Source organism: Emydura macquarii, unplaced genomic scaffold (assembly GCF_026122565.2).
Source record: "Emydura macquarii macquarii isolate MOO-44397 ecotype Brisbane River unplaced genomic scaffold, CSIRO-AGI_Emac_v2 contig_1451, whole genome shotgun sequence".
Classification (NCBI taxonomy): Eukaryota; Metazoa; Chordata; order Testudines; family Chelidae; genus Emydura; species Emydura macquarii.
Genome location: NW_027131588.1, coordinates 11,012,261 through 11,037,990, shown reverse-complemented (window position 1 = coordinate 11,037,990; position 25,730 = coordinate 11,012,261). Strand labels below are relative to the sequence as shown.

Sequence of the window (25,730 nt, the reverse complement as noted above, 5' to 3'; positions counted from 1 at the left end):
AGCTTGCAATCTAAGGCAGACAAAGGGTGGAGAAATGGGGTCTAAAATTCAGTCAGAGTGAGCAGGTTGATAGTTTGTAAATGTCATGTTAGTTCCATGACTCTTTCATGCTTTGAGTGGGGTTCTGTTAGGAAGTGACTAGCTAAGTGGGAAGACAAAGGAAGGGAAAAGGGGATGTAGGTAATGGGGATAAGAGAATGGGAAGGGAAAGAGGAAGGACAGCATGGAGGATAGGTGGAGCAAGGCTGAGGTGAGGTGTCTGCTAGCTCCAACTCCCTCCTATCCTCCCATTGGCATAGTCTTGTCATGATGTCATTAGTGTCCAACAGTCCCTGCTGCAAATGCTGCTCATGTCAGCTTGAGAGTTTCACTGGACCCCGGGGGCTGGCTGGCTTTTGCACATTTGGGAGGGGAGTTAATAGTCGTGACAAAATTGAGAGTTGGCAACACTTAGGGAGTTCTTAATATATTCACTCATTCATGTGTCACTGGAGCCTGCTGTCCTTTTCCAACTCCATCTCTATTCTAGGCTAAGCAATTATGAAGCATTCATTTCCATAAGAGCAATATCAGGACTGAATTAGGCCACTACAGATTACAAATCTGTAATAGCGAAAATGTTTTTTTTTTTCCTTTTTTTTTTTTTTTTTTCTGATAGCCAAGAAAAAATCCTTTGGTTGAATGTTGGCAGAAGGATTTTGGCTAGTATGAGAAATAAGAAAAGCTTACCGTTCCAAACTCACATTGATAGGCTCCCACCATCACATCCCAGCTAAGTGCCAAACTAAGTAATGGCTCTGTTTTCTAGGGCATGCAAATTATACTCTGTGCATTATTGCTGTTTGGGAAATGGAATTTCCATCCCACAGGAAATTCTGATATTTCAACAGTTGTTTTCATCCTGAAACAGGATGAAAAGTCAGAATATCAAAAACTTTTGCTGAACAAAATGTTCCAGAAAATTTCTCTTTGGAAATGCCCAAATGAAAATTTAGTTTAGAAACTATGAAACTTTCAGTATTTCAAAATAATGATTCAAAATTGAATGGTTTTGTTTAGAATTTTCCAGCTGAAAAACTGGAAAGTGTTGTAAATAATTTTCCTGGGAAAAATGATTTCAACTGAACTACATATTTTTTTATTGAAAAAAGTTCAACTGGTGTTACTGTACAAAGACTAAGATTAAAGAATATACAACTTCCATGGCTTGTCATTAAGGTGAAATATTTTCACTGAATACCATAGTCACAAAAAATGCAGGTTTGGCTGACCCCAAACTATTCATGAATTGATATCAAGTTCACTGAATAGTTTTAACCGAGCTAAAAAATCAAAATGGTTTGGAAATGTTGAAACAAACGGTCTCATTTTGACATTACAGAATCATTTTGATTTTTTTTTCTGGCTGGAGTCACAAAATGGGAACCACTGCTGCTGCCCTCTTTTATAATGTTTAGGCCAGCGGTTAGGATGCTCACCTGGGATGTCAAAGACCTGTGAGAAGATTTGAATTTCTGACATACTAGGAAAGTGCCCTACCCACTGGATTATAGGCTGTTTTGAGCCAGGTTTTAAACTCTCAAAATGAAGCTGATCTACTTTGTATAACTAATTTAAGTAGTCATCAGGGGACGGATTTGAACCTGTGTCTCACATCCTAGACGAATTCCCTGATTATGAGCTACAGAGTCATTCTTGTGCTGGTCCTGTTGGCCCAATGACTATTTATTCTTACTATGCATGACACTGAATTCAATGTATGTGTGCTTGGATTGAACGTTTGCTTCACTTGCAACATCTCTGTAAATAGTTCTCTTATTAATGAGTTAATTTACTTATAGAATTATGGAGCCCAGCACACAGTACATGAAACAGGAGGGTAACTTGCATGAAACAGAATCTTTGTTCCTTAACAGTTCTTCTGCCTCTGCTGTAGATTTCCTACCTGAAATCATTAACCTGTATGATATCACAATTGTTTCCATGGAAATTAATTGTAGTGTCAGAAACAGAAAGGTATGATTTCAAACGGAAGATAAGCATCTCACCCCACACCCACATCTTAAAATAATTTTGGTTTTGTGCAAATATCCCTCACAATTAAAAAGCTAAGGAAGAGAAATGCAGTAAGTTTTGGTTTAAATGAATTGAATTATTTCTAAACTAAATGATTGTTTTTAAAGTTTTCCAGTGTGTCTTAAAAAAAAAAAAAAGGCTTATGAGAGAACAACCATAATAGTCTATACTTTTATTCAACTGTTTTTATATTGGCTAAGATCCCGATTCTGCAGCTGACAGCGTGTTGGCAGACTGCTGTACCTCAAAGGCAGCTCTCAACTTGCACACTATCAGTTGCAGGCATCAGGTCTTAATTTTTATGCTAAGATATTTCCCACTTCCTGTCATATAGAACTTCAGATTATGCTTGAGGAAATGCCGCATATTCTAGAGCAGAAAGAAGTCCCAATCGGAGAGTTATGAAAACAACTCATTTACAAAAAAAAAGGAAATTAAAGACAGAACTTTGTTTGGATTAAGATTGGCAAATGTAATTGGAAATTTATCTTGTGGTTTGCTTTTTTTATTTTCTTTTGTGTGTATATCTCAGTGCTGAAGTGGAAGACAGGATTCTTGAGAGCACTCACTGAAATAATTTAACATTAACAATACCGCTAAACCTGTTACAATATTTTTACATTTATGCCAATCCATTTTAAAAGTGGCTTTAGGCTGTTGATAACCAGGAGAGGGGTAACTAGTCTGCCTCTGTTAGCTTTAGGGAAAAAAAGTGTTCTAAAGCTTATAGGTGATGTAGGTAGTGATACCTAAAGTTAAGGTCGCCTGGCACTTCCCATTATAAGACCCTGTTTTTAGTTGCTGATAACTTTGCCAAATTTCAACTGTTTGCTCTGAAATTTTCCATGCTTAATGTGTGCCTCACCTGTGTGTTTTGGGGTTTTTTTTTGTTTTTTTTTAAAAGGTTCAGCAAAAATGGGATCTGCCTCATCTGAGAACGAGGTGAGGGGAAAAATGCGTTGTTTTGCAAAATTAAAAATATTCTTTCAACCTTTTGAGTAGCTCTAGCACCTCCATGGTTGGGAATAGGAACTTGAAAATTGTGGCAGTAGGTCACCCTGGAGTCAAAGATGTGCATTTGTTGTTTCAGTGGAAAAAAGTGCAAATTTGACCAATGCATAACCATTGAAAAGTCTCAGTTTGCACTTGCTCAGCGGAGACTTTGGAGAATTTAGCTGCCAAACACTAACAAGAGTTTTATCTGCACCGAGCATGCTATTGAGCAAGAACTCTCCCTGAAATTATTGCTCTGGGCCTCTGTGGTGCCAGGCATAGAACTGAGATCAGGGACAGTCTTTTTCCTGTGCTTTAAGTGGCCCTCCCTGCTGGCTCCCAGACAGTGTCAAGGAGCAAGCATTTGGATTTGAATGCAGAAGAGAAAGGAGTGGGTGAGTAGTACCAAAAGGAGTAAATTGGGGCAAGGAAACTGGGTTGGAGGATTAGGTCTGAGGAGAAAAACAAGTAGGATGATGGGACTGGAAGGCAGTAGGCAATGAGGGAAGAGAAGACAGATTGGATGAGTGGGGGAAAAGGAACTGGGACTGTTTGGATAAGGAGTGTGGGACAAAGAATCAAAGAGATTTTTGTATTTTTAGTTTGCTTTTTTAAAAACATAGGCAATTAGTTTTTGGTGTATATGTTGAAAGAATGTTAATGTTAAAATTGTAAAAAGTCAAGCACTCAAAAGTTGAAGGTGCATAGTGAATGAGTCAAGGAATTGCAGAACTAGAGAAGATGGTCTGATGGATATGATAGCTGAAGGAGAATCGGATTCTATCTTTGCCTTTGCCACTGAGTTCCTACGTGATACTGGGCAAGCCACTTAACTAAACATTTCACAGGTGGTCACTAATTGTGTGTTCTTTGTTTTCTGAGTATTCAACTTGAAACACATGTGATCTGATTTGCAGAAGCGCTGAGCACTCACAACTGAATTCAATGAGAGCAAGGCTTTGAACAAAGTGCTATATAATGCAAAGAATTGTGAAAAATCAGGCCCTAAGCATCTCCAATAGGGAAGTCAAAATTAGTGGATGCTTGATTTTAATCTTTGTGGATCAGTTCCCTATCTGTAAAATGGGAATAATAATAGCCCCTCACTTCACAAGGGAGATGTGAAAATAGATCAGTTACTGTTTGTGAAACACTTGGAAACTATATTGATGAGTACCATGAAAAGCCCATGAGGCAATTAATAGTTATATATTCAGAGCAGAGCTTGAAGAGAGTTTCCTTGTGCTTTCTGTCTCTTGATATGTAACCACCTCTTATATCTGGTCATATACTTAAAATGTAAACTGTCTGGGACAGGGACCAGCTTCTAGCTCTGTGTTTGTACAGCACCTAGCACAATGGGATCCAGGTCCATGAATGAGGCTCCCAGGCACTATTTTATTTATTACCTTTATCGTGGTAAAGTAATAAATAATTAACAATGAATAATAACGTGCAGCAAATGAGGCATGGGAGTATACCTTGCACAATGAAGTTAGAAACCAACTATTGAATATGTCCATCCTGTACACTGAGGCGGGGAGTCCTGTGGGGATGAAAAGTATGTGACCCTATACTTAAAGACTATCAGAATGCATACGCTTATGGGGGCTGAATTAAGGTTGCACAGGCAGCCTTAATTCTGGCACTTGCTAACTTTTGGCTGTTTGACTCTGCGACATTAATGTTCTTTTAAAGGAAGGATTTTTTGCATGCAATAACTATATATGGTTGATCAGGTTTATGGTACACATAAAGCAAAAGCAGACCCCCTACCCAGATTCTAATATCCTTGGTGTTGGACTCTGGCATCCTTATTCATCCCAAATAGTACCTTATTACTCAAGTATCACTAAAGTAATGATTATCACAAGCGTTGTGGTTTGGAGCTGACTGTGATGGGTGCTTGGGGTCCTATGAACAGCCATTGTCAACTCAGGATTTCTTTTCCCTCATAAAATTGCTTGGGAATGAATTTGTTTAGAAAATCCTGCTTTGCGTGATTATTTTTGTTTCTTGCCAGTCTGCCTAATGTTAAGCGGTGAGTGTGGGAACACTGTGTGGGAACAGAAATTTCTTACATGGGAAATCCTGTGATAACTTGTTTTCATTCTAAATCAGAACAAAACCAAAACACTTAGAAATTTCCTGCAAAATGAAATTTGTGGAAAACAAAATTCATTTCAGGTCAATAAAAATGTTCTGTCTCATTAATAGCAAAACATTTCAAATGTATAACATATAATATCTTTAGAAACAAAAATGTTCCCTTTTGACATCAGAACACTTCGATTTGATTTTTGTAACAAAATTTTCTCAATTGACAGAATCCCAGGAAAAGTGTTGTTTTTTTTGTTTTTTGTTTTTTTGGATGAGATGGCATTTTCCTGCAGAAACTTTTCAATCAGGCTCCAGTGGTGAGTAATTTATATACAGATATAAACCAGGTGACTATCTGTAGCTAGGCAGCTTTCCACTAAAATATTCCAGAACCAAAAAACTTGGTTTAAAAAAACCAGTAAAAGTTGTTAAGTGATAAACATGTACTTATATATGCACATCATCCAAGTGTACTAACCTAAGGACTTAAAAGCAAGAAAATGGCTAACTAAGAACCTCCAAAATCATCCAGTGCTCATATAATAAACATAAGAACACAGTACAAATAAATGAATATTTAATCACAACAGTCTTAATTGTGACCCATGGATTGTTTTGGGTAATATATTATTTTTTATCTTGATTGTTGGCATCTATTTTTCAGGGATACAATTAATTGAGAAATATTAATTAATTAACTAAGTTTCTGATTATTGAGAATAATAGTGTATATGTAGTTTTATAGGAAAAGAGTATGGGTGACTTCTTGGCCCTATTAAAGTCTGACAGGTTTGCCTTTGACTTCTGTAGGGCTAGGATTTCTCTCTATAACTGTTGATTTTATGGTTAAATTATGCATGTGTGTGGACTTGTATTTGAGACTGAACCATATAACTAATGTGCACATATATCATTTGCACAAATCACTTTTTCAGAAGGGTTTTGTGTTTATATTTTGAACTTGCTGATGGAAAACTGTTTTGGATCAAAGTTAGAATCGTTATGATGTTACTTCCTGTCTTTTAAGTGTGTGGATTTTATAAATGGTGCAATAAGTGAAGACACTGTTGCCATTTAGCAACCTTAACTATGTTTGGAAATGAAGTTATTTGTTTTTGGAATTTCCCTAGTTTCTTTCTCTATTGTTCACTTTTCCTGTTGGTAGTTTAAAAACACATTTTAAAATTCTTTAATAAATTAAATAGAGGGAATCACCAGTTTATAAAGGGTGTGAGTGCTGGCCAAGATAATGCCTGAAAAGTCATCCATATTCTGCTGGTTCTGAACTTGGTGGTGGTGGGGGGGAGATCTGCTAGTGATTCCTGTAATGTGTTATAAAGAGGCCCCGATCCCACAAGTTGCTCCATGCAGGTGGTCTCCTGTGCCTATATGGAGCTCCTAACAGAACTCGAGGCTACAGATTGTGAAGTGCTTTGGTTTTCTTTGTATGAAAGACTATAAATGTAAGATACTGTGCCAGATTCATTGCTGGTATATACAGGCTCCATTCTTTTGGTGCAAGTCACTAAGTTCACCCTTAGGTGTGCTCACTTACGTTGGAGATTAATTTGGTCCATTATTTGAGTTTGGAGTGACTATCTTGCAGCAAATCTCAGTCATTCCCACAGGGAAAAGTGGAGATGTATTACAGGGATTAGAATGATTGATTGCAACATGACTAGTTGGAACATTTTCTGTCAAAATGAAATTTTGGTTTAAAAAAATGGGGAAAATTTTGCAATTTCCTCCTTTCCCCCCACCCCACTTTCCCACCAGCTGTTCAATCTGTATTTTAGAAAAGTCCAATGCAGGAGCAAATTTTACTGGACTATCACAACATCCTTCTTCCTCCTCCCAGTTGCCGTCTCCCTCTGTTAGCAAATTGTACTATGTCAGTATATCAGCCTGGTGTGATTTGCTGATATGTCGGACTAGGTGGAAAAGTTCTCTGGCTTAATGCACTTAAGATAAGAGAATGGCTTCTGTTCAAAGGGAATGTGTGGAAAGATCCTGCAGTCCTCAGTAAACCTGTCCAAACTGTCTGCTAGCCACTGGAGGATGAAATTGAGTTTAGCACTACAGTATGTACTGCTGAGAGCAGACCAGTGAGTAAATATTTAAAGGATATAGGCAAAGCTTCACTATCATTTACCTGTATTTTGTTTGGATGACAGGAAGTAGCAGAGAGCACTGCAAAGTGAGATTAGGTACTTGAAATGAGGTTGTAGAGATTAAATGCTTATTTCCCGTGGAACCCTTCATTATGGTAAAATGGTAGAGGACAGATTTTTGTGAAGAGTTTCCACTTGGCTGCATGATTAAGTGTTCAGGGGACTATGTAATTGGCAATATACTTTTTATATTCCTGTGTAAATAATTTCTTTATTTAAACCTCACAATGTATAATACTTAAAGACTTGTCAGCTAATAATTCACAGAAGGTAGAAAATTATAAAAGTATAAGAGCAGGATTAAGGGTGTTATTGCTGGGGTTGATTGATCACTACAGCTTTCTTGTAACATGAGTTTTTCCACAAGTGTAATTTGTGAAATAAAAAAAAAAACATTGGCTCAGTAAATGGAACTGCTATGCCAGGAAATCAGAATTATTTTTGATCTGACTTGATTTTCCTCATGTGAAAACATAGAAAGGATGAAACTTTCTGAAGCATATTCTGTTTATATTTCATTGGCAGAAATCAAACAGCAGATTGAATGGCTCCACCTTAATCTGCATGGCCCTGTCAAGCAGTTATGCATATTCCCCTTTCGGGGAGAATGTGTACACTTATTGTGTAAGTAATAACAGAAGGGAGTTTTGTGGGTGAGGGTGTACTGTGTGTTGGAAAAATTTAGGGTAGTTCCAGTGACTTAAGGGAAGCCACTCTTATTTCTATCAGTTGAAGATCTGTGGCTCTTGTACTGAATTATTATTTTTTTGTGGAACTCTTCATGGTTTATACGTTTGTGAGGCAGGTCCTCAACTGGTGACAGTTGTCCTTCCTCCCTTAAAGTAAATGGAACTATGACAACTGATAAGGATCTGTCCTATTGTTCTAATTTAGAATGATTTTGGGTCCTGCACCTCAATATAAAAGGTGTACATGAAAATTATTATGCCTTTATTTGCACCTGTCTTTTTTTTAAATTTGCTGTCTGGTTAAGTGGGATAACATAACAGGACAGAGAAGTGGTAATTGCCTGTATGTTAGATTAGTTACAAAGGCAGAGAGAGAGAGTTAAGGAGGAAGTGCTGAAATCCCCGTGTAATGTATTCATTAGCAGCAGGGGAAAAAGTAAAGAAGGGCAGAGAAAGCAACGTTTATTTTGTGCAGGAGATATTTCAGAAGTAGAAATACAGCAACCACCCCAGAAATCCAACTGGAATCAGTTGTCAGAGGCAGATTTAATAAATGGTTGATCACCAGCTGGAGGACACTTGGAAATATTGGGGATGCTTTCACAAGGCATGGAGTGGTGTACTAGACATAGAGATTGATTCTCCACTGCCTTGCACATTGTGTAGTAACTCACATCTATGCACAGTGGCTATGAAACATTACCATCTTGATCTGGTGGTATTTCCCCCTTACTTTGTAGAGGTGTAAATGTATACACAAGAGACAGAGTGGGGAGACTAAAGCCTTGCATATCTCAAATGTAGAAAGAGAGAGAGAGGGAGATATTTATGCTGACTAGAGCTGGTGAAAAAAACTTTTCTTTTGTGTGGGAAAAATGTTAAAGAAAATGAGAACTTTTTGTTTCCATCATTTCTTTTTTGCAGGATTTGTGGGGTTTTCATTGAAGAAACAAAAGTACAAAACCAGAAAGTGTTTTCAGCCATGGGGGAGAATTATCTCTGAAACCAAAACATTTTTGGTTTTCATGGGTGTTTTTGTTTTGTTTTGGTGAAAAGCTTCAACAAAAAATGGAAAATCTTCCAGGGAAAACTTCTGTTTAGTGAAAAATGGCTGTGTGTCTCTTGGAGAATTCCACTGGAACCATGCCAGACACAGCATTTTGCTTCACAGGGGTTTCTGTGAATTTTCTCTTTGACTCACGCCGCCTGAGTGATACATGGAATTCTAGAACTCAAAGTAATATTCAGTCAAACCCACTGTATTTCACCTCATTTTGTTGTAAATAAGTTATACCATGAACTTCACACAGTTTGAACAATTTACAGCTTTCTATTGAATCAAAATTAAGCCTAGGTTTGCCCAGAAAGTTTTTGAACCTTAGTGAGTCTTTTGAGGAATCAGGGCTGAATTTAGTGTGTGTAACAAAATCCTGAACCTGGTGAGTTTTGCTGTGAATGTTTGCAAATGACTCCAGATAACAAGATATTTCAGGTTTTTAGTCTTCCATTTGTATATCTCCTGAGCAGCTAGACCTAATTTAAGAAAATAGAACCATATAGAATTCTGGTTATTTTTTCCTAGAACAGATAATTTTAGCTTGAAGAGAATGTGAAGTAATCCCATGAGGATGATTCCAGATTTTTAAGATTCTTTGCTCAGAGGAGAGGTTAAAAAGGATGATTTTATTCCTACTGAAAAAGAGAAGACTTTGAGGTAGTCTCAAAAGTGCCTGGAAATTGAGGAACTGGAAAAGGTTGGAACAAAATTAAACTAATCCCTCTTGGGCAAGAGGAGGTTCAGTACACCAGGGGATGTAATAAAGAATGAAGGAAGTTATAGTAAGCACAAAATTCAAATGTAATTGTTCCCCTCACTGGAGGCATCAGCTGGCAAATGAAAGCACCCAAACAGATGCAGACCTTACAATTGCCATCCATTCTGTTGCCATATAGAGATTAGACTATAGCAATAGGCTCTACATGGAGTTGCGTCTTAAATCTCTTCAGAAATCACAGCTGGTGCGGAATTTGGTGGCTGGATTAATTGGAGTCTCTTTCATGAACATAATACACCTGGGACCTACCTATCTAAGAGACTGCCTCTCTTCCTGTGACGCACTACCGCATTCATAGAGGAATCACCTGAGCTGAAGTCCCATTGGTATAAGAAAGAGGGGGCAATTGGTATAGAATGTCCTCTGTCAGGGTCATAGACTTTTGGAACTTGCTTCCTTCCTAGGCCATTTATTGACTATGGGTATGTCTTCACTCATAGCCGGATTGACTCTTCGGGATCGACTGAACAGAAGTGGAGACCTGCTCAATGGATCTGGTAGTCAACCGCGTTAATCCACCCTCGCAAAAAGATTAATGCTGCGTCGATAGGAGGGCATTTCCCGTCTGTGCAGCATAGGGGGGACGCCGTGCTAATTAGAATTTAGGAAGTCTATGTAGTTTGTGTATCTTCTGTTGACTGCTGTCAAATTTTGCAGCAAGTGTAGACCAGGCCTATGTCAGGCTTCAGGGTACACTGCAAGTCTCTGAGGAGATGGGTGGTGGGTAGGGCTGGTGAGGGTGTCAGACTCTGGATTGTGTGCAGGAGAACAGATTAATTTGTATTGTGTCTATGTTGTTATGTTTAATTCACTCTGTGGGAAATTGATGGGTTTGTTTATTCATGTAGTGTATTTTTAAAAGAAGTTCATCAAGGGCATCCAGATGAACGCTCTTGGTAATGGTTGCACACATAATAAATAAACATCTTATGTGAGTTTGAGACATATATGGGAACTGAAGGATGCTATGACAAAGGGGATGGATTTAGGTTAAATTTAAGGAGACAGGTTTGAGGGGCCCACTTGCTTTCCCTGTCTATTCTTTTCTCCTTCTTTCTCCTTCTCTATTATGCCTAGCTTCTCTTGCTTTTTTAATCTTTCTCCCTCTTTATAGATACATAGGGAATTTATCAAAATTTCAGTTCCATATAATATTGCTTGTCTTGCAGAATGGCCTCTCTTGTTACAATATGTCATAGTGTCAGGGGTATTGAAATGAAAATGAACTGAAATCTCTTTATTTCAGAGAGGAGTTCCCTCCCCCATAAGTACCATTATTTATATTCAGTGAGAGTGGTCAGAACTTATGCTCCAGTCAACTGTGCTGGTTTTAACTTGTTAATCTGCAATTGCAACTAATTAGTTCTGCTCAGTTTGGGCAAGCAAAATCCACTCCATCCCCATGGTTTATTGTATGCTAGAAAGTATATGTTTAAAGATCAATGGCTCTTGCCTATATAATGGACACTGCATATAATTGCCTAGTGTACCCTGGTAAACTGTAAAATTAGAATTACAGTATGTGTCTGATCCTCCCTAGAACATCGTTTAAACTACAGTCATAGATTTTTATTTTTAGTAAAAGTGTTGATCATTCTGTTGAGCAACCGAAAAAAAAAAAATGAAAAGGGAAAACGAGATCAAACATTGTATATTTCAGCTGTGACATTTTAAAAGCTTTTATAGAAGAAATAGGTGAGGACCTGAGGCTTGGTGTGAGATTGGACAGCTCAGGTCACTTTATCTTTTCAATATTTCCAAGAATAAATGCTCACAGAGGGCCACATTCAGTTATGAAGTAATGCTGGCATGAGTTACAGATTCGGTGTAAGAAGATCAGTGAACTGGATGTACTACTGTAACTAGCACTGACTTGACATTCAAAGAGTGAGCAAAACAAAAGTAACTTCCATAAAATTACTTGTTCTGTGGGGACGGAATTCAGTCTGGTGTAAAATGGATGCAACTTTCCTTGGCACTGGCTCATGCTATAGCTGATTTTGATCCCAGAGTGTTGATGATGGTTTATGTGTCGAAGTAGCATGTGTCACTTTAACTTATACTCTCTTGTTAGTTGCTTTTCCAACAACAGCCCTGCAATCTGCCCATGTTGTGTAAATTGCTATACTCAATGTGCACACCCATGGAATGCCAAATCATCACAAATTACACTATATTGCAAATTACACTCTCATTTTCTGACCAATTTACACCTGACATGGAACTTACACTGTCTTTTGTCACAGGTGAATGTGGTCCTGAGACTTCCATTGGAGCTGTACCAACTTGCATCAGACTGAATTTGGGATACATCCTCAGATGGTGTAAATCAGCATAGCTCAGTAAAAGTCAGTGGAGCTGTGATGACTTTTATACCAGCTGAAAATATGCCCTATGCTGTTCTGAAGAAGAAATGGCTGACTCAATGATTGAAGCAAACAGACCACTTTCTTTCAGAGAAAAATCTTTTCTGATGGGAGATGCATCTTTAATACGGAAAGCAAAGAATACTAGTTTGCAGGAGCATGAGGCTGACTGAACAACAAAAGGACAAATGGATTACATGGAGGCAACTCTGTCCTGAAGAGATTCCTTCCCCTGCTTTGGTGAGGATACTCCAGTAATCCAAATTGAAAATTGCAAGGTATTGGCAAGATAGGTGCATGGAATATAATATATGTATGGAAAAAAACTGTCTAAAGTGGAACATTGATGTGGATAATTACCTATCTGCATTTTACTGCAGATTCATTGTCTTGACCAGTCAAAATAGCTTAATCCTTCCTGCAAAAAGAGTGGGTCCTAAAGTAGATTGTTGTTATTGCCCTCTATGAACATCTACTATGTACTATAAATGCCATTGATTAAAAGCCATCCCCACAGCAGTATATTATATGCAACTTTGCATTCCAGCTCTTCTGATTGGGGGAAATAACCCAGCTCGTGAGGGTGCAAGATGCAGTTTCTAGTCAGAGTTGTGGTAAAGTGGAAAGAATAGTACCTACTTCTAACCACTGATTTGGAGAGGGAAAGATGCTAGCTAAATTCCATCATGTTTTATCAACAGTGGGCCAGAAACCCAACTGATGTAAGTTTGTGTCAGTGGCACATATCTAATTCAAACAGGTCAGCCCTTTTATCATTGGCAATTAGTACTGTGGATTTTAAAGTACCACGGTTTAGTCTGGGACTGCTGGGTTTGCATCGGTACAGAAAACGTTAGTCACATTGGATCATGTTAGTCTTTAGGATGCGGGCATTTTTTGGCCTGCCACTGAAAAGAATGTGTAGAAGAATGCAGATGTGCCTGCCATCTACAAAAGGTTAATATTTGTCATTATATATAGTACAAAATAATGGAAGCTACTGGTTGTGTGCTAAACTTCCCTATTCAATCTCACTTTGAAACTCAGGCCCATTTATTTAGGTGCCCAAATAGGGATTTAAAATAATTTTAGAATTCTATTTTTAAAAACAATCTGGTCCAATACTAACAACCCATGGGGAGAAAAAACTGAGGAGAGGCATCATCTGTTGACACCTGTGGTCATAATGGGTGATTTGCTAGTGGATGGGATACTTGTCTAGAGTGTGACGTCAAATGCTTGAGATTTTCTTTGAGTGACACCCCCCCTTCCTTTCACCACTACTCTGAAATGTGTCTGTCTCTTTATTACTAATGGCCACATCAAATACTTTAAAGTAGTTTGTGATTTAAAAACAAAAACATTATCTACCTTTAAGGGAATCTTCACAATGGGACACTGACTTTCTCAGGCCTCGCTGGACAAAAATAATTTGTCACTCCGGCCCACTTCTGTGCTTTGTGTAGAAGTTTCTTCTATGTCTCATTCCCCATCTGTAAAGTGGGAGATAGGTAAAGTATTATCTCCTTCGGATGTTCTGAGGATTGATCAGTCAATGGCTGTACAGATCTTGGACAATGTTAAAAGCCAAGTTCCTTTCTGTCCTGTCCAGAGCACCCAAATTTAAACTTCACAAGTCAGGGCATTTAAGATGGACCTGATATTTGTTCAGAGACATCATTGCTCTGCTCACTGTGCCATGTGGCTGAGAGGCATTGCAAAATGCATTTTAAAAACCACCCCCTCGATTCCAGTGTTTCAAATGCAGTGTCTTTATTGTCTCCTTCTAAGCAGAAAGTCATGACTCATGCTCCACACCCACACCTAGTTCTGGGTATGAGCCCAACACTGCACTGCAGTAGTGGGGAAAGATGTCCGATGTCCATCAGATGAAATGTTAAATCAAGCTCCCCCCTCTTCCTGTCTCTGGTACGGTAACTGCTGTTTTGACTTTTTGAAAAGATTGTGGGGATAATCCATTCTGGCTAAAGCAGAAAACCCCTTACTCTTAAAGTGATAGCTTTCCCTTTCTCATTAATACTGATTCTGCCGCCCAAAGCTGCGTGTGAGATGCGCAAGTGTTGTTGTGTTTGTTTTTACATTTGTTTGTGGTAATAGTATCTAGTTGCTTTTGAAATCATTTTGGCATACTTTGAATATGAAAGATGTTTTATCAAGCCAGCTCCTGTCCTGTTCTGTTCTGTTCCAACATCTCTCCTCCTAACTAATACTAGAGCTTTCTCCTCTCTGCTATTTCCCTCTTCCTCTGACCTTTTCTGACTGAAGTGTATCGAACCACTTGAAGTCTAGTGACACCAGCTATGTGTAATAAATTTCAGGGCTGCAACTAACTCGAAAACATAGATTCTTTCCTTTTTTTAAAAGAAGGTTTTATCTTCTTTTGGATTGAATGAATTCCTCTTCTAGAAGTGATGTTTCTTTCACATTCTGTGTCTAAATTTGCATGTGAGTGTGCTTATTTCTAAAGTCATCTTTTCTGTACTTGTGGCTCTTCTCAAGTTCTGATGGAGGTGGGTTTAAAAGAGATTTCTAGATTAAAATACGGTTATTACCTTTTGATGTAAAGGCACAGATTAAAAACCCTTGAATGTAGCTGAGTTGCAATAGACACAATTGAAAAAACTTCATCACTCTTGTGCTGTCTTTAAGTGTAATGATTAATGTACCATTGCAAGATGATATATATGCCTGTAGATTACTGTTTGAATTACTGTGCCTGCTTTATGACTTATTGTTTCCCCCAGATATCTGAACATTTTATTTAAAGATCAGTGAGGGATTAAAGCACTTCCCTTTTCTTCTCAGCAAGACTTGAAAGAAGGAGGTTGGAGGAGAAAGACGACTTATGCTGGGCTGAAATTAAGCACTTAGAATCAAATCCATCACTTGTCACTGAAGCTTATGAAAACTTTAACACATGTTTAATGGTAAACAAACCCAAGGAATAGATATAAAATAGATAGATCTTGCAGCCAAAATATAGAGAGATCTATAAATTGCTAAATTTGGTAGTGTGGGAGTTAAGCACATTATCTCTTTCTGTAGAGGTACGTAGGAACCCAAGAAAAAGAACAAAAGAGGTCTGCAATTAAACTGCTTTTAAAATGCCATTGTATTAGCTTTTAGAATTGTGAGACTAATAGAGAAGAATTTAAGGACAACTTGCAGTATTGGAGCCTTAAAATTCCACCTGTCTTGCAGGAAAGGAATCTATTTTTTACAGGAACTCATTGTTATTCAGTGGAATGCATCCTGCAGGGCAGGATATCGCTGGTAGGACAGATGGAGTTTTAAGGTCTCAGGAGGTATAGTATACTTTGGCTTTGAAACTGGAATTCTTGTGTTGTCAGTCATATGAACATGCAGAGATGTGGCATGTTCTTAGGCTACTGTTTTTCTGGGAGTGCGTGCAAGATGGAAAGGTTGAACTTTGTAATTTAGAGCATTAACACTAGCTGTGTTACAAGAATCTGTGAAGAGGGAGGATGGTCTTGTGAATTCTGACTTTAGTTTGGTAGATATTTTGCTGCAAGTATTTATACTCTGTGCTTGGAGAATTGGACACTACATCAGCATTACGGTATGTCCCGGAAGATTTTATTTTTACAGCTATATAAACTAACTCACTGTGGTAACTGAGGGCTGGTGTTCTTTGAGGTTCAAATTCAAGAGTGCATTGGCTCATTATTGATTAATTTATTAAAATCATAGGGCCAGAGCTTCAGTTAGTTTTAAATTGTCATCACTCGATTGACTTCAACTTGGCTAGGACAATATATACAGGTTGAGATCTACCTGAAGATGTTCAGGCCTATAACTGAGGACAGGAGAAGGTGTCAGGTGATTTGGAAGAAATTATTTCCTAAATTTTCTCTCTGCCGAAGTGGTCATTTATAAAGAACATTGGAGGCAATATCTGACCAGCAGTTACTGTGGGGAAAGTTGAAATTTTAAAAAACCCACCCCTCTCCCAACAATAAAATACCTTTTTCCCCATTTCCTAACAGTCTATTCTGATGCATGTTTCTCAGAGTTGAATAAAAGACGTTTGACATTTAAAAATACTAGAATTATGAACGATAATGTGGGGAAGACTTTTTTTTAAAGTTCATGAATATTTTCTTGAATTTTTTTTAAAACCATGATCTATGTTTGCAGCCATATTATATTCAATTTCTATGAATATTAAGTTAAGAATGTAATGGCAGGAATGGTAACAAACAGTGAAGAAAACATTCGGGAATGCTTATGGAAAATGAATTTTGAACATCTAAAAAAAGAGAATTTGCACTGGAAACCCGATTTAAAAGTTAGATTCATCCAGTCAGGAAGCAGAAAAATACTACATAACCACAGTATCCAACTACCACTAAGAGCTCGTATTTTGAATTTCAGATATGATACGTTTGAGTATATCTGATGAGCAATCTATAGGTCAAGAATGATTTCTAGATGTATTTAGTGAATATATCTAAATAATGAACATGTTTACAAAGCTCAAACTTTTCACTGGAGGTGGTCAAAAAATGAAACGTCCATTCTGAGGGAAATTTTAACATTTTGAAATCTGGGATGGAAAATCCAAATTTCAAAATTTTTCATGGAACAGAAATTCCCCCAAAATATTCAGAAATATTAAAATGCTTAATTTTAATGTTGAAATATTACAATGTAATATAAAATATTAAAAATAATATGCATGCATACATATATTAGTCAAAATGAGAAAGTTGGATTTAAATGAAATGAGTATGTAGAAATGAAATATTCCATTTTAAATCATGTTAAATATTTCTATTGAAAGTTGTCAAAATTGTCTCATTCCCATTAAATATTTAGATATAAAAAAGCCAGTATTTTCCAATGGAAAACAGTTTCCCTCAATCTTTTTGATCAGCCCTAGTGTTCACAAATATACTGAAATAAAAAAAACCAACATGTTGTGTTCCTCAAATAAATGGGTCAATATAAATTGTGTGCTCATAAACACTCAGGTCTCATTTTAACGCTATACATTTTGCTTTCCAAATGAAACCATGCCATTTGATATCATTACCCGTGTCAGACATGGGTTAAGTTAGCCCTTATCCTAAACTCCTAAAGAACAACTTTAAAATGTAATGTGTCCAAGGCAAGATTCATCTTGCACTAGATTATAGTGCCCCTATCAGTGTTGAGAGATGGGAGCGATTTTGGCAGGGGATTTAGTTTTTCAAAATGAAAAAACTTAGAATTTTGCATCCCTTAAATAGAAAAATGTCAATAGAAGCAAAATCTTCTTGTTGGTAGTGTAATGACCCTACTTCATCACAGGACTTCTGTGTTCATCTCTTTTATATACTCTGGTTGCACATGAATCTAGGCAAAGTTAGAACTCAGGACCAAAGCTGGGTGAACCATTTGCAGCAAACCATTTTTTCAGTCAATTTAGCTCCTTTTTCTGTTGGTGAATTACTTACCTAAAGTTTTTGTGTTTTACCTACTTGTTTGTAATTGTTCAGTGGTTCATGTGAATATACTGCAACACACACATTATTCATGTATTAGTCACTTCCAAGACACAGTGTTTGTTGCTTGTATGTGATTAGTCACCTATGTCATATGGTGTTCTGCTTCATGATTGGATGACTCAAACTTTACAGTCAAGGAACCAGCACTTCTGGCATGGATGGTGATTATCCTTGTTCATGTCTGCAAATGGGTATTTGCGAGAGGAACAGCAATTCTCCAACATCTGTGCAAATAAGAACCCAGTGAAAAAGTGGCCCAAGCATGGTCAAAAAGGAAAAGCATTTCAGAACTTTTATTCCTAAATACATTACTCCTTTTTGCCCAGTTATGTTCATGATTCTCTCTTCCTGAAATACAGATGGCAAACCTCTTTGTCTCACTACAGCACTGTCAGGAGTGCTCCAGAAGTAGTAGTCCCAGGGTGGGGGAAGGACACCTTCCTTTGTTCTACAGTGAGGAGAGCCAGGCAAACTGTTTTGGTGAAAATAGGGACAGACCTAGATCTCCATCTAACCCGCAGACCTTACAACTGAACCAAAACTGCTTCTTAGGCTTTGTCTCTACCTATCTCCTAGTGATGGTGGTATTTGCCCCACTGTTGTACTCTGGAACTTCCCTGTTGTTGACGTTCCCAGAGCATAGTTCTCCTGGAAATCCCTAAATCTTGTGTAGACTGAGATTCTCTGGGCGCACTGTGCATTCTGGCACACCGATCTGAAAGGTGGCACATGAATAAAAGTGGTGCCACAGGGCCCGATCCCCTTAGTCACTGCTGTGTGGGAAGGGGTAGAGTGACGGTGAGGAGAAGGTGCAGAATTCTGACATCCCAGAGGATGGAGAAGCCTTTCCACAACACAGCCAGGCATCTGCAGAGAGGCCCGTGAGGAAGGAAGCTCCCCAGAGAAGGTTCTGTTTAGCTTGGAGACGCTTCGCTATACGTGACTGAGCTTTTGTGGGCTTGTTCACACTCGACCTGTAAAACCTCTGAGCCTGCCTAAGCCAGATGAGACATCAGAGACAATTCCCTGTAGGTCTTGTGACAGGCCCGACACTGTTCAACCAGGGTTCAGCTAATCTGCAGGCAAGGACCCACCCAGAGATCCAGAGGGAGGTATTTATAAGCTCCTAAGGGAAGCAGTCTCTCCAGTCTGCTCAACATCACATTCGGGCTGGGAGCATTCCCTTTGCCAGTAGTTTCAAAAGGCTGCTTGTGCTCTAGACCATGCCTGTTTCCACTGTAGCCAGTCCCTGCTCCAGCCTGCATCTGCTTCTGCCTCAGTTGGCCATCTGGCATCTCTGACAAAACTGAACCTCTGAACCTCACGCATTCAGTGACTCTCTCTAGGTCTCCACATAAAATGCCTATTGCTGAGTTATCTAGATGCTGGGGGGATGCAAGGGAAAATTCTGATGAGAGATCTGCAGCAAGTGTTCTGTAGCTGGAGGAAGAACTTACTGAAATGGGGACACAGCAGGGAAAGCCTTGGGACTCAAAAAGGGACCCAGAGGATGCCTTGCCCCAGAAAACAGACACCCAACAAAACTAAAGCCGTATAAATACCAGATTCTCCAGTATCAACAGCTGATGATGACATTGGACATAGTAAAGGACAAAGAGCTAATGGGGGGGCGGGAACCACCCACAAAGAATCTAATAATTGGACTATATAAAAACACTGCAAGACTGCTGCAGTGCAAGGCAGGGCTGGTTCAGACTTTAAAATTCTCTGCTCATCTTCTTGGCTTGTAACTTTTGCTATTTTTTTTTTCTAGCCCAGGGAAAAAGCCCCCAAAGCCCTTTGAGACAATTCATTTGAAAGTTTTATCATGGAATAAGTGCGATAATTCCTTTAAAATAAAACAAACGAGTGTGCCATCCATTCCTGTATCTCTCTTCTTGCCCTTGCCCCCCCCACTCCCATTCCCTCTCCTGGCAGGCCTCCGCCGCTGTTTATAATACATTAATTTATGTATGCTTTGGAGGACATCTTGTCAGATAAGACTACTGTGGTGTTCACATTTTAGGTGCCAGAATCATTCAGCTTTGCACTTCTCACATCTGAGAAGCTCTTGGGAGGTCACTTATCTGATAACATGTCCCGCAACCACTGACTTTATTTACTGTGCTATGTTAATGAGTAGACCATGGCTGGAAATGTATAATGCTGTGCACAAGGCAAACAACAGCCTCAAAACACAAAAGAATCAGACCAAGATCATTTTATTATAAGGCTGACTCCTATTTTTTTTTAAGGCAGTAAACATGATGAATTCTTCTTTGCAACTGCCTTTATGAAGATAGATTATTCTCTTTGTGGTGGTTTTAACTGGGTTTGACTTGTGTATCTGAGCAAAGTTGCACATTCACAAGACTATACTTACTGCCATTCCCCAATGACAGGATATGATATCTTATGTATAACTTAGGGCTGATTACACTGGGATTGAGAAACGGTACATGGTGCATTTCTCTACAGGACAGGCTAAACCATAGACTCTTTTGTATGGGAAATTTCACAGTGCTAGGAGGCTATCATTTCCCCTCCTGCTCCCATCTCAGGTACATGTTTAAGCTGGAACTTGAAATCTTTGTGTCATTTTTATGAAGACGATTATGGCTAAGTATCCATGTAGGAATAGCTGTTAATGCCCTTTTATGTCCCCTCACTGAGTCAGTTTCCAGCACAGCTGATACAGAAAGGAGGGTTAAATCTAAAGAGGAACTCTTATTAATATATATTTTTTTATTTGAGCTTGATTTTCAACTGTCTTTCTAACGCAAAATCTTTGTTCAAGCATGAATGCGCACACATACCAACATAGAAGAAAAAAGTGGCTTAACTTTGCTGATGATAGATGTGTGGATCATTGGATATGCAGATCACAGAAGAAAGCCATTCTGCTTAGTTCTAATTCCATCAGGATCATTTACCTTTTGAAGGATAGAAAAGAATGAATTGAAGATCAAAATCATCAGCCTTATTTGGCTTCATCCAAGATTTATGGCATCTGCTTTCAAGGACAACCAGAACCAGCTGCAGAATTCACATCCATACCACTTTCTTCCTTTTCTTTCAATATTTTATAAATGTTACAGGCAAAGTCACCTGTTGGGGACATTAAAATTAAACATTCTTTTTCCCCCTTCCCTCTGAAGAGTCAATGAGAACTTGTATCGATAATCATTGTATTTAACAGACCCACTAGCATTACTCCCTTCTCCTTTTTTGATTAGGAGTCATGAAGTTTATAATGTATGTATGGTCCATTTGCCAAGCATGGCTATGATGTTGGGTTTTTCCATTGTTGTTCCAAAGCAGAAAGCATTACATTTTTATTTAAATTGTTAATAATATAGCACCCATTTATAGTCTGCTTTTGATTTGAATTAAATTTTAAACAAACATCCCGGCAAGATCAGTTAGATATTTGAAATGAAGATGTATTGTACTTAAATTAAGTGTCTTGATGTACAGCATAAAAATATCCAACTTAAAAAAAAGTCTTTCTGTGATCTTTCTGGAAGTAAATAAGGTTGCTTTACTTTCTTTTAGTTGCTTTGATTAAATTTGACAGCAAGAAATATATCTCACATCTATATGATAAAGGATAATATAAATGAAGCTGATATAGTGACTCACAAATTATCCTGAGGATCAAGTATAGTGGGGAAAAATTCATAAGACAAATTAGTTTTCTATTTGCAAGGTGCTAAGGCATGCCAAAGTTGTTGTTTTGTTCTTTTTTAATGCTGTAATAGTTATTCTGAGAGTCTAAGGTGCTTCTGGGGATAGTCCCCACAATATGTATTAAACCTGATTAGGCACTCTGTAATCACATTGTAAAGTACTTACTCATGGGAGTAATCCTGTGGAGGCCATGGGTACTATATGCATAAGTAACTGCTCACCAGTGAAAGTAAGAGTTACACAATAGGGCCTTTTTTGTGCTTGCTCATTGATCATAAGCAAATGCTTGCAGCAGTTAAAGCTATCTAATTATTCAGTTCTCTATACTGGCATCCATCACCAATGTACCTGATGACAGTCTCGTATGGGTGTGTGAATGTCTTGGTGTTGCATCCTTGTTTTTCTGATCATCATGCTTGTGTGGCTGAAATATCAGATATCTTTATGGAGAATAAATTTAGAATCCAAGGAAGTGATAGTCGGACCCTGTCCACTAGAAGTGTGTGTAAAGTTTTGCGTGCATGCTAACAAATGTGGTACATTAAAATTTGTGATCAGATGATTAAAATTTTCACACTACAAACTCACTTGGACAAAGAAGCCCAGAGTATAGCTTGTACATTTGGAATGCTGTTGGAGAGCTTGAAAGAGAACTATGCCCAATAGCAGCATTTCATATATGCAAAGCATTCTGTGCAATGCCAGTTTGAAGGGTGTGTTAATCTGGATGACAGAAGTATTGACTCCAGGGGGAGATCAGAGGTAGGGAAGGAATAGAACTGAAGGAAAGGTGGGTGGGTGAAAAAGGTATAGGGCTATGGGGAATAGAGAGGGGTGTTGCAGCTGAATCTGGGTGCATTGCAAAGATATGAATGTGCCAAAGCTAAAGTGGATTACTGTTCTACTTAATGTAGAGAGCAATACTTTGGCCTCCTACCTTACTTGATTCCTGCAGATAGATATCTCCATCTCCCAGAGACACTATCTTGCCCTTTTACTGGGCACCCTGGCATTGTTCAGAAGTTGACACATTTTGGGCCATAAATGGCATTTTGGAAAAATCAGGGTGCATGGGAACAACCTGGTGAAATGCAGAGCTCACTCGGATGAAGAACAAGGACTAAGATGGGAGAAAGTTAGCTGCTGAGCTTTATGGAAATCATATTGTAGGAAAGGAAAGGAAAGAAGATGGGGGGAAAATCAGAAGGGGTTGCTAGGGTTGGGGTAAATGGTGTAGCTGAAATGGAGAGATTTAGATTCAGAGAACATTAGAGACTAGAAACAGACACTAGAACATGCAAACATTCAGGCAGTTAATGCTACCTGAAAACACTTTTCAGTTATCAAATGTTCCACTGAGGTGCCTTTCTGAAGTGGCTGTGCTGGATCCAGCACCTTCTGCTAGCTGGGGAGAGGAAGTGCATTGTTAAGTTCAGATGCAGTACTTACGCCTCTAATGAAAGATGCATTACCCTAGCCAAATTGCTTTAGCAAACCAAATATGTGCATCAACAGAAAAGGACAAGTGGAGAGAGGGTTCAGACAAAAGGGGAGAATGAGCAGACAGAGAAACAATGGGGAGAGAAGAAAAAGTGAAAGAACTTTCAAACAAAGAACAGGTGCGGGAAAAAGCAAAAGAGGGAAACAAGAAGTAAAGAAAGAGATTAAAACAATCTATCGGACCAGAACAATGCCTCTTGACAACCATAGATGAGAACTTGTCTCCTCAAAAATTTCTCTCCAAAAGTGTCTGTTTTAATTGAAATTTTTCACATACTCATTGGAAAACTGACAGATTTTGGTTTTTCAAACAACCAAGAACCAAGAAATGAAAACCTGAAAAATTCCACATATAATTTTAGTTTTCACTAACTTTTTTTCCTAGGGAAAATACAATATTTTTTTAACAGCTCTAAAAGTGCTATCTCAAGAGGAGCTTTGCCAGACTGAACCCCAGATCATTTTGCTTTTCACCCATTGCTAATAGGATTGACATTGAATGGTTTAAGTCCAAAAGGCAGAGTAAAGTACATACCTACCCATTATTACTCTTTTTCCAATCTGCCTCAGACTTCAGATGATGGTTGAGGTTGGCTTTAATGGTTTATTCTGAACAAATAAACAAGACAACTAAACTTCATCTTTGACCCCAAATAGCAATAGTTGAAAGGGAAAAGGTTCCCATGTTATTTGCAAATCAGGGAGCTGTCCTGATTCTGATTTAGTGCTGGCTGATTGACTGTAATAAGACAAATTATACTGTGGAAGGACTTAGAGGGGATGTAATTATACTGGTGCACAAAAAGGTGAGGAATGCTAAACAAAGACAAGAGGAATAAATAGGAGAGAAATTCAAGGCGTATGGGCCAGATTCAGCTCTGTTACCCAGGGGAAATCCAGAGTAAATCCTTTATTGCCAATGAGTATATTTTAAGCATATGAGGAGTGTTCCTGTCTTGATCCTTATTGCATGAAGCAAGTAAAATTTTAGAACAGTAATTGCCTTTATAAGTCTTTAGACTAGATAAGTACATATAGTGGAGAAATAGTTGACCGAAATTTTCAAAAGTGGCTCATAAAGTTTTGGTTGCCAAGCTGGGACACCTTGAAGAGAGCTGGCTTTCAGAAAGTTCTGAGCATCTGTCTGTAGATTTATTTTTCCTTTCATTTAAATGTAATAGATTTATTTTTATTTATGCATTTGTAAATTCCTCCTCTCAACAGTATGTGGGCTGCTATACAGACTGTGATAAAACTGTTTTTAAAAAATGAGCTTAGTGCCTAGAGGCATTAGAAAAGAAGTAGAACTACTGTCGGGGGGACAAAAAGAAGAGATGTGATAAAAGACGAATGTGATGAAGGGGAACTTGAACTAAAAGCTTAACAGTAGCCACAGAGGAATTGTTCTGGGACATCCTCAGTAGGGGAGTTCTATGAAACAAGGAGTCTCTTCCCTCATCTAGTTTAGATGGGAAAGGAATAGAGACAAAGAACAACAACCTTCTTGAAAAGCCCATTGAAGTCTATGGGAATCTTTATATTGGTTTAATGGGTGTATGGATCAGAACTAGTGTCGTCAACCTCAAGTGCATTGTAGGGGCAGAGTGGTGAGTTTGAGATAGGGTTCTGCAGGTTATTTTTGTCTACCTCATTTCCCGGTTAGGAGCTTGCATGAGGATGTTTTGGTGTGATGCAAGACTTTCACTTAGATTTAGTGATTGCTACCTCATGAAATCTGGGCACACTTCAAAGTTTACTTAGATTACATTAATAAAAAATACACTCACCCTTTCTCACCTACCCCAATGTTTGTATATTTTTTGGCTCTGCCAGGAGTTCACCGGTGGGGGAAAAATAATCAGGCAGCAGTCCTGTATCTGTATTTACTTCACTTTATGATACCACACTGAGAAAAAGCATCTTGTTTTATCTCAGCTGGTTTGCCCGCTTGGTGAGAAATGCGCTGTTGAGCTCCTGGGTGGAGAAATTCAGAGCCAAGTGTCTCTGTGCTTTGTGTTACTGTTCTGCACAACCACAGGGCTCATGGACAATCACAACAGTCTAATTGTACACTGAACAACTAATTACTCTGTGTTTTGTTTATTTGTTTCTAAAAACGTGTTAGGTTCCTGTAATAGGGAAAAAAACAAATGCATCGATCACTTAACTCCTTATCCTTCCTTACACTTCCTCTGTGCTCGTAAACAGCCCCATCGCTGCTGGAACATCTTCTGGGGCTATAATTTAAGATACATCTTCACATTACAAATGCTTCATACACTGGCAGCATCCTGGTTTCAACTTTGGCTGCAGCAACTCTTGTCATGACTGGAGTTCTGGTATCTGGTACACTGAGGTTTCACTTTCATTTGTGGGGCTTTTTTTTTTTTTTTTTTTTAAAGAAAAAGAAGGGGTAGGGGTGGGGTCGAAGGTGTAGGTTGGGTCACAGAGGGAACAATAAATATTCCCCAGCTTCATAATTTGAATAGTGTGATGTGCAAAATAGAACGTATGATTTTCTTTTCATTTGCAAAGATAGGATACGGTTAATATTTCATAGGACAAGTGAATGCCCATGTGCAGCATCATCTGGACCAAATAGAAGGTTCTATTAGAATGAATTGTCTAATGGGTAAGGGACTGGACTAGGAATCAGACGATCTCGGTTCTGCTCCCAGTTCAGTCACAGACTTTGTGTGGGACTTTGGACAAGTCACTTCATCTACCCTGTGCCTCAATACCCAGCTGTAAAACAGGGATAGCAGCGCCTCCTCTGACA

The 25,730-nt window shown here is 38.5% G+C and overlaps 1 long non-coding RNA gene across 1 annotated transcript in view; it reads left to right on the top strand.

Moving 5' to 3' along the window:
* LOC137156545 (uncharacterized) overlaps positions 1 to 25,730 on the top strand; it is a 132,325-nt gene that overhangs the window by 48,833 nt on the left and 57,762 nt on the right. The window contains exon 2 of the long non-coding RNA XR_010920792.1: positions 12,111 to 12,508. This is a non-coding gene — a long non-coding RNA (uncharacterized lncRNA). The remainder of the gene's footprint in view (positions 1 to 12,110; positions 12,509 to 25,730) is intronic.